We start from the raw sequence: 17,019 nt of genomic DNA, 5'->3' as shown, positions 1-17,019 counted from the left end.
TTTACAGCAAATGGTGTAATCCTTTGTATTTTCAGCCTTTTTGGGTAAAGGTAGATGTCTTCAGATTTCAGGCACAGTATTTCCAGCACCTAGAGTATGCTACACCATATTATACAGTACACTGTGTATACAGTGCACAGCAAACCCCCAGACAAATCGTGTGTTTAGAGTCGATGATCACAGTATGTAGTCTGGTGTGATGGAGTCCTGCCTACACTTTTTTATGGCACTAAATGTTCGCAGTTTCAAAAAAGTCACTTGAGATAGAACTGATCTATATACGGCAGCCCTGATGTTGCATAACACGCTGCCTAAGTACTGATTACTGGCAATTATGTCCAGAGACGGCTGACACAGTCAGATCTATTATAATGCATCCACTCTACAGACACTCACAGAGTTGTACCCTCGCTATCGGTGGGTGACTGGACTTAGTTTCTATGGGAACCAAAGTGCAACACACACTGGTAAAATGAAAATACAGCTGTTGTTGTTCAGACAAACGGTATAAAGCAAAAGTAAAGCCGACTGTTTTAGAACTGCTACGAGCTGAGCAGCTGTTACACTAAAGATATCCCAGCTTATAGTTATAGTATATATACTCATAGTTTTTTGCTGCCGGATGGGGAGGGGTAACAGCACTAGATGACAAAATCCATTACATATGTGATTGAGCTTCATACTTTTGCTATGCTAAACTCTGAATGTTCAATGATAGCAGAGTTAGGTGGCAGTTCCAAACCTTTTTTGTGCCACGTACTGGTTTATGTTCGACAATATTTTCACGGACCGGCCTTTAAGGTGTCGCGGATAAATACAACAAAATGAAACCAGTACCAGTACCAAAAAAAAGAAGATTTATTCATAACACATGGGAAAACAACCAGGGAAACAGAGTTAACGAGAAAAACGATAATAAAATAACGAACCCTGAAAATCATAAATTTCACAGCCCGGTAACAAACGACTCAAGGACCGGGGGTTGGGGGCCACCGCTTTAGATAGTCTTAGCTGGTTAAAGTATGAACTTACAGCTGCACAGCCAGCTTTAAATAACTCAGATGTTTGTGCTTCATCAACAATAAAGAAATGATATCACATTAGACCCCAGTCACACCAGCCCAAGGACCCATTTAAGTGTGTTTCTCGATCGGTTGGCGTGTGGTTCCTGGACAATGAGGACAGTTGCTGAGGCAGGCAAGTTTATTAAGTCCGATTAATGCGGACCTAGAGACTGATTAGTGACCCCCCCCCCCTCCAGTGAACGTTTTCTGTGATTTGAGTTTTATTACCACTTGACAAATGTTTGCAGACAAGTTGGCATTTTCGATGCGAACTACTACCCGCTTGGCATCCACTTTTTGTGAGAGATTTAGCCTAGCAAAAGCCTAAACCTCCAGCAGCGACATGCCAACCGCACTTAGTCAGGAAACACACATTTTTCCCTCTCTGCCATAGATCCTGTGTAGCTAAACTTTAGCTCTTCTTAGGCAATTGAATTCTAAATTATTCAATTTCAGCCTTCTGGTGTTCATTCTAGATCTCTTTCAGTCCTCTTGTGTGCGCATATGCATCATCACAGAAAACTGTGGTCTTGGAGTCATCGGCTGTATCGGGAACTACCAGAAAAGCAGCTTTGAGGCAGGATTATTTATCTCTTTTTTGCATATAACACAAATAATGTGTGTCATTAAATAAAATTGAATTGTAGAGTTCAGGATAGGTGTAGGTGTGATCACTTTGAATTTTCCTAAAATACTGTGTCAAGTGCAGATGCACCTATTAATACCACACAAGTGGATCTTCTTAATTAGTGTCTCCAGTCCCACATTCCCAGTTTGAATACCACTCAGGTCCAAACTTCCAGTATGAACTTCTCCTCTTTGGCAGTATCAACATATGTGTCTCCATATTAATCTTTCTCTGTCCTTTTGATTATCTGTGCACGTGCCTCAAGGGTCATTCAGATGTTTTGCTTGAAGGGCTGTCTGGTTTTGACAAGTGCCCTACTCACCTGTGTACATGGCATGAATAGAACACAAAGTAAATATGTCCTCCCTTATGGTAGGTCAGACTACAAGGCAGTCCACTTTTCTGCACACAGTGTTGCAGGTCTAAATCAAGAACTGAATTTCAACACAGTGGCATACGAAGCTTTTGCCTCAAGGGCCTGATTTCCTTGTTCTCTGGTGTTTTAACAATGAGGCTGTTCTTGACAGTCCAACTGAGGCAGTCATGTTTAAGTGGCCCTTGAGCCCAGCCTGTTTTGTGTAACAGAGTTAAAAGCACTAAAGTGCATCAGGACTACTGATATGTGCCCAATAAATATCATCAAGCCAGTCCTTCCAAATGCAAAATCAAACCAAAACAAAAAATACATGAAAGATTACCTCGTTGATCAGCCTAAAGATGGTTAATGTCATGTTTACCTTCTTTTGAAGCTATCACTCAGTGATATTCAATAGAATTAGGATCAAGACTCAGAATGGTCCAGTGTTTTCTACTTATTCTTGTTTTCATTCATTTTATCTTATATCTCATTATGCTGTTGGAAAAACCATGACCAGCAACTGCCTGGATACCTTGATTTTATTGTGTCCTTTGCAGATTCAAGCACACTGTGCCTAATGCAGCAACACGACCCTATGGTGTGTGATGGTGTACTTTTCTTTTTTTTTTAAAGTTGGTTTTTTTTCTACCATGACCACAAGGCTGATGTGACTTAGCACAAAGCTCCAATTTTGTTTCAGCTGTCCCAAGAAAACTCACCCAGAAGCACTGTGGCTTGAAGCCCACTTTCATTTAGAAGGTAACACATGGTGCGGCTAGATACTACTGCGAGTCTTAATCTCTAAAGTCAGGTTGTATCCATCCTGACGTTTTCTTAGCTTTTAGTTTTGCACTTTAAACTACCCCCCTGTTAAATCTGGGGTCAGGTTTCCTCTGGGCCAGAGGTGGGCAAATACTCTTCCCATGTCTTTACAAGCTTTTTAGTGCGGCCCCCAACAACATTCCCAGTTTCCCATGTTTCCCCTTGGGAAAATTAATTTCCCTCCCCTGCTCTAGCCCGTGTCAGCATCTCCCTGTGAATCTTTACCATGACCACACGTGGCTATTACAGTTTTATCCTCTCAGATAACTTATGTGTGTGTGTTAAATGTGGCACACATGATGATGATGATGACAAATAACACAATAATTGGATCGCTCCATTTGTCAGGGCTGAAGATTAAAACCATGTTATACTAATTAAAGTCTGCTTTAAATATGACTACACGCACATTTATATAGCAACACTTGGAAAGGGATTTGTCTGCGCTATTTTAGACTACGGTTCAGTTCTTTTCGCACATTCTTTGTTTAAAGTTAAAGCGAGCCAACATCATAATAGTGGGCATAGCCCTGTGTCAACTTTGTCTGAAACTTAGCAGTTCGTAAAGGAACTTAGAATAGAATCAGCGAACTCTGGACACCTCTCAGAGTTAGCAGTAAGGGTAAACATTTTCATTTCATTTAAGTGCCCATTTAAACATATATACACAAAAGCTTTATGTGCATTTTCATTCAAAGACAACACAGAGATGATTTCTCAAAGATGCATCTTTGCATGTTAACAGCAGACTTCTTTATAGTACATCGTTACATTTCCAAGCTCGTATTACTATCATCCTTCAATCCTAGATGTTGTACTGTATCACAAAATATCCACATAGTACTCCATAGTTTAAACACTACACTGCAAAAATTGTGCTATCTTAGTGTCAGCACAAATTCTTACACAACAGAAATTGTTGACAAGAATCAATCATAATCTAACTTTAAATATCAATGCAGTTAATTTACTTTCAGCTGGCTAAAGTCAGGCATGTACCTGTGAATACTGTACTTCTGCCACTACCAAAGAACTGCTGCTGCAGACGGGATGATCCTCTTATAGGCTCGGCAATCTGGGACACTATTCCCACTTCTTACTTTTGCCAATTTGCTCCTGGAAGCCCCTGAGTCCTTGTCTTCATTAAAGGAGTTCCTCATTGATCAATCACTGTCAGGGGAGTTGCCCTGTAATTGCACTGAGGCGTAATCATGACTGACGTCTCCCCCCCCCCCCCCCCGCTCTGTCACAGGTCTCGGGAGAGAGAATGCTCCATGACTTTCACACCTTCGACCTCAAGGTAGGCCCCTCTAAGGATTTTACTCTTCCCTTTGGGGTTTATCTTTAACGTTATCAGGTTTTGGACTGATTATCGTCACTCATGCATGTGTTTGTGCATGTATGTTAATGGCGATGGGGACAGGTAAGTTAAGATTTTGAATAAATATGAAATATATTTTTCACTGATACGACTGATTTCCTGTCATAGATGCGATAGACTATATTATGTGTATTCATTTAAGAATTTTTCTACGTAATATATTTATACTTAGAGATACACTCTGTAAAATACACAGAGGTTCTTCACTGACTTGAAAAGAACACTTAACAGACAGCAGACGGGGAAAAAATGCCAATCTTGGCCTCTCGTCAAGTTGCTCATGGAGCTAATGTTGTAGATTAGCAGTTGCTGTAACCTTCAGCTTGTCATTTTCCCAAGCAAAAGTGTCTGCAAGCACTCTTGATGTTTTGTACTTATAGGAGACTTTAGATAACCAATTTAAAATCCAGTATTTTGTAACCCCTGTGTGTAATCTTGGCATTTACATGCTCTAACTACACGAGCAGGCTCAGGTAGACAAAATTGAATGCTAATGTGATGCATAATATGAAGCAATAGTTTATCCCAGTTATTCATTTATTTGACATCAAGATCTTGACTTTATTGAATTATATTTTTCCCTCTCCAACAATGTGGCTAAGGCTTTTTATGCATGACGCATAAAGTCCTGAGCTGCTTTGTTTTATGAGACATAAACTAATACATACAGTCATTTCAGTTTTTCCCTGTGCTTTAGCTCCAAGTGTTTGGAAATGAATACGTTCCTGCTCACAGTTAACTTTTCACAGCTGTAGCACATGCAGAAAGGTCACATGTAAGTTTGCCATCAGCTCTGTAATGTGTGATGTCAAGCCAGCACATAGATTTTTGGAGTATGATTTGCAAAAGATGCAAAATGATTGGTTGATTTTCATGGAATGGAACTGATACTGTTGCCATGACATTAAACCTACCAGGATGCAAAAGTTCCGAAAACATTATAAGATTGTGTAAAATGATTTGTCACTCCGCCCATTTCTGTCACAGTAAGAGGTTTGATGGTAAAGCTTGTGATCATGCTTACAACTGCCTGCTGTGCCTACACCGAGCATTGTTAGATTTAGCTTGTAATCCGTTACAATATTTTAATTGTTCTCATTTTGAAATTGTAATTTTATTAACTCATTTATGTACTTCAGCACATGGCAAAGAATAACCTCGCCTTTACCCGCTTCCCACAACACGCGCTGTACATTTTCAAATGTCATTTATGTGACACTTGTAATACAAACATCCATAATGTTTTAACTAGGGGGGGAATTGCAACACGGATCTCAATCATTGTGAATTCAGGGCGCAGTCAGAAGAAAGGAAGGTCAGCACGGCTGAACTCTCCTTCCCACAAAACATGATTGTTTTATCAAACTTTGAAAACATGCTCATGATTACTGCTGCTGTGGCAAAACGTCAACAGAATACTGCGGAAAATGCTTTTCCCTGGGAAACTATAGCAGCATTTTCATCTTTTGGGAATAATTCGGCCTTATTTTATACATTTTACCAATGGTAGAGGTTAGGATTTGGACAAGTAGGAAAGTGGCTATTTGCACATAACTAATGTTTTAGAAACACATATACTTACACTCGTAATGTAATAATATAAAGACATCTGTAGATGAAATAGAAGTGTTGTTTTTCACTGTCAGTCTATGCGATTGCAGGGACCTTGGCATTTACTAAGTCTGCCATGTCATTGTCTGGAAAAGTGTTCAGGACCATGTACGAGGAGGAAAGTTTTAAATTTAAAATGTAATCAGCACAATCACCACAAGCAATCAGTTCCTCTTCATTTCACCTGATCGAGCCCCCTGCTAAAAGGAGGCTGTTAAATAGAGCATCTTATCAGGCCTGGATTAAGTTTTGACTTTGATTAACATCTGTAGTCTGAGTTTAGAATGTCAAAGTTCAACTTAAAGGGAGAGATAGACAATTTATATATACAAACATCCATTATATATATATATATATATATATATATATATATATATATATATATATATATATATATGTGCGTGTGTGTGTGTGCGTGTGTGTGTGTGTGTGTGTAAATTGTCTATCTCTCTTTTTATAAGGCACACTTTCTATCCTTTATTAAATACAATTGTTTATTTATTTTATTCCAGAGTTGCATGAGAATCATACAGTAAAGCTAAAGTGACATTAGCTTAAAACTGATTAGCTTAGTTTAGCATCAGATTTGTATAGAAGGTCAAAGGTCAGTTCGCCCTTTAGTAATAAAATCTACTCTAAAGAATACCGTTCAAAGCTGACTTTTTAAAATCATTTTTGTTGAATCATCACAAATACTGAAGTAATATTATATATGAGCAAAGAACTGAAGGGGAATTTTAAAGATGGCATGAGTGCATACAGAGAAAATGAGACAGATGTGACAATAGAAAAAAAACAACGACAAAACAAAACAAAAAAACTCCTCAAGATAAATCAGACATACATAGGCGACCGTGGCTCAGGGGGGTTGGGAATCGCATCTGTAACCGGAAGGTCGCCGGTTCGATCCCCGGGCTCTCTGTCCTGGTCGTTGTGTCTTTGGGCAAGACACTTCACCTACCGCCTACTGAGGGGCTGATGGTGTAATATGGCAGCCTCGCTTCTGTCAGTCTGCCCCAGGGCAGCTGTGGCTACAACTGTAGCTGCCTCCACCAGTGTGTGAATGTGAGAGTGAATGAATAGTGGTATTGTAAAGTGCTTTGGGTGCCTTGAAAAGCGCTGTATAAATCCAATCCATTATTATTATATGTAAGACTGTCTGTGCAAATATGTTTGAGGACATTGGAAAGTTAACTCCATACAACACTTTCAATGACAGGCTTCTGTTTCAGACAATGAAAATGCAGAAGTGTACAAAAGCGTATACAAATAAATGCCCAGGTAATAAGGTGATAAGGGGAGGTTTAAGGTGAGTGTTAAAAAAAGTTTAAAAGAATGCAGAAAATCATATACTCAGAAAAATGAATTTAAAAGTGAATCAGTTCAGTCGGTAACCAAACAAACAGGATAATCAGTGGAAATGTACATAAAAAAGAGGCAAACTAATATAATTGGCAATTTATGTCAAATTTCTGAATTAACTAATGCCCACATTTTTGAATCCTTTGATTCTTTTAGTTATATATTAGTCTTAATCTCTTCCTTTTGTCTTTAACCCCCATTTAACCCATTTCCCATGTAACCCCCCCTCCGCAGGTGATTACACCCAGAACAGTGGAGGTGGAGAGAAGCACAGATATCAGATATAAGTGTTACTAAATAGTGTGTTGTTTTTCTTTTAAAAAACAAGCTGTGATTTTCGCTTTTTAGATCAGGACGGACTCGTTGAAATAACATATGGGAAACAGGAGCAGTAGGTCGCTGTTTCAGGGCTAGATGCTGGAATGGTCTCCAGTTTCTAACATCTTAATTTTTTTTTATTATTATTTGTATATAATAGCTGTCAAATGTCATGCACAAAATCTTAGAACAGTAATTTGTTTCATTCCGTACATGACTTAGAGGAAATTATGCATGTGATTTTTCTCAAGCAGTGAGAAATGTCTGCATGCATGCTGAGCCATCAGAATGAATTCTTTGTAGCTGAGGAATCTGCCGGCTTCAGAGCTCTGTGTGTTTCTTGAGCAGTGGGCATGTTTGAAAGGCCGGCTGCAGTCTGCCCACCCAATCACAAGTTAGAAATAGTCATTTTCTTTCCTACTTTTCCATTGTTGGTACTTGTTTTTTCTTAACTTTTAACTGGTTGGGCAAGTGGCATTAAAGCAACAAAGACAAACTTTCAATTAATGTAATTCCCTTATTTACTGGAGATGTATATTTGTAAGGGTATTATAATTTATACACATTTCTTTATCTTCCAAACTTCTGGGCATAAATTTGTCCGTTTTGCATCACAGGACTAATTTCCAGGATAATTACTTGTGAAAAAAAATGACTCGACAGTCTTAAGAAAATTAGATTTACTCGATTTGCAAATAAATAAAAACAATGGGGTTCAGATAAATCCCCTTTTTGGCATTGTCCAAATTTCATTACGAAAGCCACCACAAGCTGCACTGACTGACCAGCTTTGAACATTTTGTGAATTTCAATGTCACTACAGCTGAGCTCATTTGGGAAAAGGCGAACCAAGCACACGCACAGGCTATATCCAGACATAATAAACTGTCGCCCTGTTCACAGAGGCGTGGAAAGGAGAGAACACCTCCCCAGCACATCCTCAGACACATCTGTGCCCATGCCCCTAAAATTATGTTTCTTTTGCAGTGGAAATAGGTCAGCCGTGAATACCTGGCTCCTTCTATCTCAAAAAACCCTTTAACACACTTAATTAAGAACGTAACTGTGTGGATTTTTGAGTGTGAGAGAAGTGGACTGTTTTGTTTGTTTGTGAACTTTTTGACATGCTGAGAAGATGTGCGACTGATATGTGAAAGGAGGGGATGCGTTTCGGAGACATGAAATATTTCCGTAAATCTGAACATTTTACAAGCGGCTTTGTTAGGAACTGCAAAGGCACAATAATGGAAACTTGGCCCTCATTTAGACACTGAATCATTCAGATTGCACCACTGTGATTGCTTAATTAAATGCTCGACTGTGTAATGACTTTGCTTGAGAGGGAATTAAATGTCTAAATGCTGCAGAATCTGCGTTGAGCTGAATAGAAATCAATGGGACACGGTGCAGGAACCGAAGGTGTTTTCCGACTTGTTTAGGGTGAATGTTTGGTATTGATGCCATCCCTCAGTCACTCAGTCAAAAGCTCATTCCTCTAAGTCCACAGCATTGATTGCTGGCATACAAACAGTGTGCTTACTTGGTGCTTTCTTGTGAGATCGAGGAAGTCTATTACTTACATGTCTTCAGCCTGCTGTGTGTAATAGTGGATCTACTGTACAATCGTCCAGTGATTAGGGGGCTGTAAGATTACAAGAAATCAATAACGATACATATTAAAAGAAATTTACCACATCTGCTGCATTTCAAACGCAGCCCCAGTGGTCCCTGTCCGTGTCTGTTTACGTTACGATCACGTTTCAAGCTGGTTTGAGTTCATAGTGTATGTTATTCCTCGCTGGCTATTAAAACAGGGCCGCATTTTTCTCTCAAAATAACTTTCAGAGTCCAAAATTATCACTCGTCCGGCATATTTTCAGAGTGTTCTACTACAAAAGCCCAAAGGCAAACATTAAAACCCATCCCACATGGAAATAGTTCTTGAAAGGAGTGCAGCCCAGCTAATCTCACAAATATTTGATTGAACCAAAGACCTTTAGAAACCGCCGAAGCTGCGAAGGGCATACAACTCCTAAAATGACAACCGATTATCAAACTGCCTCTGGCTCGAGACACTGTAATCCCCCAGATGTTGCAGTCTATGAAATACGAGAGTCTGAATTAGATTTCTCAAACAATGTCGGCTTGTCTGCATTCGTAAACCCTCAGCATTTAAGTCACAAAATTAAGTTGACCCCGTCGGAAAGCTTAAGGACATGTAACAAAGCCCCCGGCAGTCTTATTACTTCATCTGCTTTGATCTCATCTACTCTGTGTAATAAGTTCCCACTCTAGCAAGACCACTGGGGCTAATAAGGGTTTTTATCTGCTTTTTGATATTAGATATTAACACCTCATCAAAGTTAAGCCAGCTGTAGGCTCTAGTCGTGCCTCCAAATTTACATTAGCCTAACAATGTCTCTGAAGGAAATCTTATCAAATTCAAATTAAGGGCGAGTTGAATAGCCAGAAGGAAACTGCTACCCATCACTCAAGGAACAAGTCGTTTGGTTCTGCACAAGCAGGCTTTGGAAATCACTGGACAGTAGGTTTATTTTTTGGTACGAGAACGTTAATACTTTAAAATCGCCCCTCACAATCCCGAATCAAAACTGCACGCATTTGCAGCGAATGAATGATGAATGTTTAGCCGGCAGGAATGAAAATAGGTCTGACTGACACAATCAGGATTTGCTGATTGAGAACTCCATAAATAGCGTCTCTAGTCAGCCAGCCTTTGTGATCTTTACCTGAAGGAGGTAGATGTTCGTAGCGCGTGTGTTGTTTTTGATGTTATCATCAGATACTCGGTGCAGGTTGTAACCCAGTGGTTGGTTGGAATCACCCGTGAAGCCGAACGCACTTACGTAAACATCTGTCGTCAATCCTCGCCATTCCTGAACGGCATACCCAAGTGAAGACAAGCGTATAGCTTTTTTTTTCGTGTGTGACGAAAGAAGAACAAAACACTAGAATCGAAGTTATTTTAGAGGCCTTACTTCTTCAAACATTTGTCAAGGTAAACCCTGTATCTAGGGAGAGAGAGAGAGTGCAAAGGTTTCAGAATTCTTATCATCCCTTGTGGCATCCTTTGTCAGGTTGTATGAAAAAAAAAAAGAAATATTAACTGGAAAATATAGCTCGGAGAGATAGAAAATAAATTACTTCAGTGTGGCAAGGAAAAGAAGATTGTGAGATTTATCAAGTCAAGATGGAAATGCCTGCTAAGTCTGTGCCCCTACCTTGAAAAATTAAAGGAAAAAAAGCATTAAATGCCTTCGAGTACATTGTGATGTAAAGGCATGCATGTGCGCCTGCAAAGATGTAGCGTGTGGAATTTGTTGTTTGAATGTGATGGCGTTGCATGTGGCAACAGATCATACAGAAGATTCAGCTAACACATACGAACACGCAGGGAGGGTATCCAAAATAATCCAAGCTGTACTCCCGTCTTTTAACACTTAACAGATTTGGTGTAAAACAGCTTGACTGGCAAAATCTATAATTGTACAGATAAGTGAACATGTTAGCTAGATAAAGGTTAAACTATCAGGGATATGTTCTCCATCCGTCTAAAGCCAATTTTACACATTCAGCTCAAGCAACAGAGGGTGGGAAAAAAGGAGGTTTAAAAAAAACTGGCAAGTCAATATTGATTGATCTGGAGCCTTAGCAATTACCTCCATGTGCAGAAGACCATGTTAAGGTCAGTATTATCTTAGCTCATTTTATGGGTCAGTGCTCTGGCTTTAGCTGAAATAAATTAATGGGGTAAACACTTTAGCTCACCTTGATGAAATGGATGAAGTGGAAAAGCTTTGCATAGGTGGGAGGTACAGTGCTGCGGAGTGACCCTTGATATTTTCCCGAACGCCCATAGGTCGTAAAATCCCAGCATTAAATAACACTGACTACCCAGCGATGAAACCATAAGGCCAATAATGCACTGTTAAGAAGCAGTGGAGCTATTAAATTAATCTCGTTTACGGGTTAACCAAACCCATTCGCTTGAATGGATAGATGTCCTACGGAATAAATAAAAGCGGTTACAACAGTGATTTTCATGAATGAATTTCTTCACATCTGGGAGATTTTTTTTTTTTTTAATTAAATGAAAAACATTGTGGAGAATACCAGGAGAAATTAACCTTGTATGTATATATATTTATGTCTATATATATTAATTTGCATATATTTACTGCATCAGGCATTTTTTTCTTTTTTTTTTTTTGCAGTTTATTTCTTAAAAATGTATCAGGCAATTTATTTATTTCATTTTTTCGGTGGGAAAAGAAAAGTCACACTGATGATATACAGGGAGTGCAGAATTATTAGGCAAATGAGTATTTTGTCCACATCATCCTCTTCATGCATGTTGTCTTACTCCAAGCTGTATAGGCTCGAAAGCCTACTACCAATTAAGCATATTAGGTGATGTGCATCTCTGTAATGAGAAGGGGTGTGGTCTAATGACATCAACACCCTATATCAGGTGTGCATAATTATTAGGCAACGTCCTTTCCTTTGGCAAAATGGGTCAAAAGAAGGACTTGACAGGCTCAGAAAAGTCAAAAATAGTGAGATATCTTGCAGAGGGATGCAGCAGTCTCAAAATTGCAAAGCTTCTGAAGCGTGATCATCGAACAATCAAGCGTTTCATTCAAAATAGTCAACAGGGTCGCAAGAAGCGTGTGGAAAAACCAAGGTGCAAAATAACTGCCCATGAACTGAGAAAAGTCAAGCGTGCAGCTGCCAAGATGCCACTTGCCACCAGTTTGGCCATATTTCAGAGCTGCAACATCACTGGAGTGCCCAAAAGCACAAGGTGTGCAATACTAAGAGACATGGCCAAGGTAAGAAAGGCTGAAAGACGACCACCACTGAACAAGACACACAAGCTGAAATGTCAAGACTGGGCCAAGAAATATCTCAAGACTGCTTTTTCTAAGGTTTTATGGACTGATGAAATGAGAGTGAGTCTTGATGGGCCAGATGGATGGGCCCGTGGCTGGATTGGCAAAGGGCAGAGAGCTCCAGTCCGACTCAGACGCCAGCAAGGTGGAGGTGGAGTACTGGTTTGGGCTGGTATCATCAAAGATGAGCCTGTGGGGCCTTTTCGGGTTGAGGATGGAGTCGAGCTCAACTCCCAGTCCTACTGCCAGTTTCTGGAAGACACCTTCTTCAAGCAGTGGTACAGGAAGAAGTCTGCATCCTTCAAGAAAAACATGATTTTCATGCAGGACAATGCTCCATCACACGCGTCCAAGTACTCCACAGCGTGGCTGGCAAGAAAGGGTATAAAAGAAGAAAAACTAATGACATGGCCACCTTGTTCACCTGATCTGAACCCCATTGAGAACCTGTGGTCCATCATCAAATGTGAGATTTACAAGGAGGGAAAACAGTACACCTCTCTGAACAGTGTCTGGGAGGCTGTGGTTGCTGCTGCACGCAATGTTGATGGTGAACAGATCCAAACACTGACAGAATCCATGGATGGCAGGCTTTTGAGTGTCCTTGCAAAGAAAGGTGGCTATATTGGTCGCTGATTTGTTTTTGTTTTGTTTTTGAATGTCAGAAATGTATATTTGTGAATGTGGAGATGTTATATTGGTTTCACTGGTAAAAATAAATAATTGAAATGGGTATATATTTGTTTTTTGTTAAGTTGCCTAATAATTATGCACAGTAATAGTCACCTGCACACACAGATATCCCCCTAAAATAGCTCAAACTAAAAACAAACTAAAAACTACTTCCAAAAACATTCAGCTTTGATATTAATGAGTTTTTTGGGTTCATTGAGAACATGGTTGTTGTTCAATAATAACATTATTCCTCAAAAATACAACTTGCCTAATAATTCTGCACTCCCTGTAGAAGTCTCAAAAACTCATGCATATTTTAACCCAGCGGTCCCCACCCCCGGGCCACAGACCGAGTCGTTTGGTACCGGGTCGCGAGAGTTGAGACTCCAGTGTGAAATTTATGGTTTTCAGGGTTCTTACGTTATTTTACGTTTGTTTTTTTTAATCGTTAACTCGTTTACCCTGGGTCTTTTCCCCGTGTGTTATGAATAAATCTTTCTTTTGTTACAGGTTCTGGTTTTATTTTGTTGCATTTATCCGCGACACCTTAAAGGCCGGTCCGTGAAAATATTGTCAGACATAAACCGGGCGCAAAAAAGGTTGGCGACCGCTGTTTAACCCATGTATATAAGGGTTAAAACAACTACGGGACACAGTGTGCTTCCTATTTCTCCTCTTTACTCTTGAAAGCCTCCTTGGAGTAACCCTTGAAGCTCTTTTACCAACTGTGTGGTGTCTGTTGTTTTTCAGGCCTGCTTATATAAAAACAGGACATGAGTAAGCATGAGAAGTTAGTGAGGGTGGTCTCTGCCTATGCATTTTCTCTTATAACTCCTGCCAAGTGAAATCGCCAGTATACTGATGGTAGTATAAAGCAACCACTCTAGTAACATTCATATGCTGTGCATTTCTTTTATGCATCGCTGTTGCCAAAGGCTGCCATTATCAATTCAAACTAGGCAAACAGCAACGAGTAGCCCACTGCACAGCACGACTGTAGCACTCTCAATCCTTTTTAATAGCAGAGTCCTCAATTTTGCATGTTATTTCTTGACACCTGTGTGTATTTAACTGTAGGGAACGGAGAGCGTTATCACTCAGCCACCTTTGTATTGGAATTCTGCTCTGGCCTTCGGGCCGACTCAAGAACACAACAGAGCTGTTTGTAAGTCCAAAATAAATTCAATTTCCAATGCAGTGATCTCCTTAATGAAAAGTCAATGCCCCTCACTCATTGGCAAGCTCCCATGGGGACGGCGAGAAAGATGAATTTATCAACAGGCTAGAGACTGCGCCCTAGGGGACACCCACCCCCTTACGATCAAACAGAATACGACTGCGTGTGTCCGACCGCTCTTCCATTATTACCCAGCTCCTGCTTTTAATGTGATCTGACGAAGGAGCGATGACAGTATTGATCTGGCCAAAGTGCTATTTATGTACTCACAAATCCTGTAATCAGTGATTACAAAAGCACTCTACCATTGCGGCTAGCTCGTTCTCAATTTGTTAAGTGCACATTGTGACATTTTGCTCGTGTCATATGCATGCAGGGTTGTCTTAACGTGCCTGTTTTTCAGCCTTTCCTCAGTGAAACGTTAGCATGCAAGCTCCCGCCACACGTCTTCAAATCAAATCAGGCTGTATTTCTGGACAGACATCTAAACATGAACCTGATTTTACTTTGGAGCGTCCCCTTCATCTGCAGCATAGATTCATTTCTTTATTTATTTTCTTGCCATTTTTTTAACTGAAACACCGCATTGTTGCGCTGCATTCCTGTGAACGCTTCAGAAGTTTCTGATTATTAATAACACCATGTCTTGTCAGCAGCATAACCTCCCGATAAGTAAAGGGTGGGGGGAGGGGGACATGAGGTTGTTGTCATGGCGTATGGTTAACAGTATTATAGATAAGCTTTAATCCCCCGCTCGGCTCACTGTAATGCATAGCAAAAGTGATGGAAGCGGAGAACATGCACATGTGTAAACATCAGCCGCCGAAGGAGCGGCGTGCTGAAATGACACAGCAGAGAGAGAGAGGAGCACGCAGCGCGCCGCTTGCTTACAACGGCGAGGTAATTCATGCTCATCAAAGTCATCACTCCATAAGCGCAGCTCTTGTGAGCCTTTCACTCACATGAGGTGCAACAGTAAATCATGTGTAGTGAGCATGACCACATTCTGCCCCTCTGCTACACATTCATGAATAAAACTCAAATATGGATCATTGTTGACCTCATGCGTTTAGGACGGGACCTCCATCCGTACTGTGGCGTCTCATCCCAAAATTGGGACTAGAACAGGGTGGGGGTGGGGGGAATCAAATATCAAACATATCTTAATCTGCATTTATGTAGTCAGTAATTGGTGCTAATTTTCAAACATTTACAGTTTTGATGGGTAAGCCCTAATTTTGTAGGATTTTGCATTGATGATTAATTGTGGATGAAGCAAAGATAAGGTATCATCATAGTTATAGTATGCCTCGGGGTTTTCTTTATTTATGGATACGGGATGGTTTAAAAAATAGATATATATAGCTCACAGAATCCAGCTGACATGGGCATCAGCAGGCAGACAAAAATGATATAGAAACAGGATAAACAGCTGATTAAATCCTAAATTTAGCCTTTTTTTCTGTCTTGGTTCCTTGATTAGAGACTTTAGCTTTTAGCTAAACAACATTAAAATTGGATCGTATGACGTTCAGGGGGAGAAAAAAAACATAGCACATTTAAATGCGCGACGTCAATGATATAGAAAATTAGTTCCAACGACTGTTGTCCATTTTTCTCGGAATAATGCAAGGCATAATTTGGAAAGATTAAAAAAAACAGAAAGTAATTTCGTGGAAAAACGAAACAAATTAAAAAAGTGCGGATTATTCCCCCAAATTAGCCCGTTACTTGCAGAAGGCTGTTATTGAGATAAAGTGTAGAACACTGAGCTTGTAGCATTATCGTCTGTTTCTGGTTTATTCAGAATGACAGAAAGTATCGCGTGCATTTTTAGCAACCGTTGGCCTTCATTTTTGTGTTTGTTGGTTTTATTATCCTCGAAAATTTGTTATATTTAACACCTGTGTGTGACATTTGGCTTAACACGCGCACGCTTGCACCCACTGCAAACAGATAATACGCGGCTGTAATAGTGTGCATGGAGATGGCTTGAAGACGGTTCGTGCAGCTTAATGCAGTCCACCAATGGAGATGTTCTTAATGTATAATTATAAGAAACTGTTGTAGATACAGAATTTTTGATGCATGCCTGTGAATGTGCTGCACAGTGTATGTAACCTGTTTTTTTTTTTTTTAATGGAATATTACGGTATCTTCATATTCCCGGGGGAAATGCAATCTATTGAGACTCTAATTTATTGGATCCCTCACTGATAGAGGATCTCTGTTCATCTCAGTCCTCATTGTGTGAGTCTCTCTCTCTCTAATGTGGCTGTACTGCCCATAAACAGACATTGAGTGATTAGTGCTGTTCTGCCATTGACATCATTTGCATTTTAATAGACCATAATTACAACTCAGGGAAAATAAATTGCAGTTTGAAGAATGTTTGAATTACTCCAACTCCCCGGCTCGTCTTGCGAGATAGCAGCGAGCATATGCAGGGGCTGCTCGGATAGTTAATGTCAGGTTCAGAAATGTACAGAGAAGCAGGACTGCAAAACCGAAAAGAACGGAGGAGGATGTCGCGCTAATGGCGTTTGTAACATAAGTGATTTTGAGATGCTTCCCGCGACGAGCCTTCGAAATCCAGTGAAATCTAGGTGAATTTTACGGGGGTCGGTTTTAGGATATATCACTGCGCAAACAGCCGTTGATAGATGCGCGACTGTTTCTGAAGTCAAATCTCTGAGTGCTCAGATACAGA

At 40.1% G+C, this 17,019-nt stretch overlaps 1 protein-coding gene across 18 annotated transcripts in view; it reads left to right on the top strand.

Moving 5' to 3' along the window:
- LOC309701940 (receptor-type tyrosine-protein phosphatase delta-like) overlaps window positions 1-17,019 on the top strand; it is a 409,167-nt gene that overhangs the window by 199,418 nt on the left and 192,730 nt on the right. For all 18 annotated transcript variants that reach the window (XM_082526274.1, XM_082526271.1, XM_082526265.1 and 15 more), the window contains exon 8: window positions 4,125-4,172. The gene's annotated coding sequence lies outside the window, so the exon portion shown is untranslated. The remainder of the gene's footprint in view (window positions 1-4,124; window positions 4,173-17,019) is intronic.

Source organism: Aulonocara stuartgranti (assembly GCF_965226115.1).
Source record: "Aulonocara stuartgranti genome assembly, chromosome: 3".
NCBI classification, from domain to species: Eukaryota; Metazoa; Chordata; class Actinopteri; order Cichliformes; family Cichlidae; genus Aulonocara; species Aulonocara stuartgranti.
The sequence above is the reverse complement of the archived record's forward strand: the minus strand, read 5'-3'. Positions and strand labels throughout refer to the sequence as shown.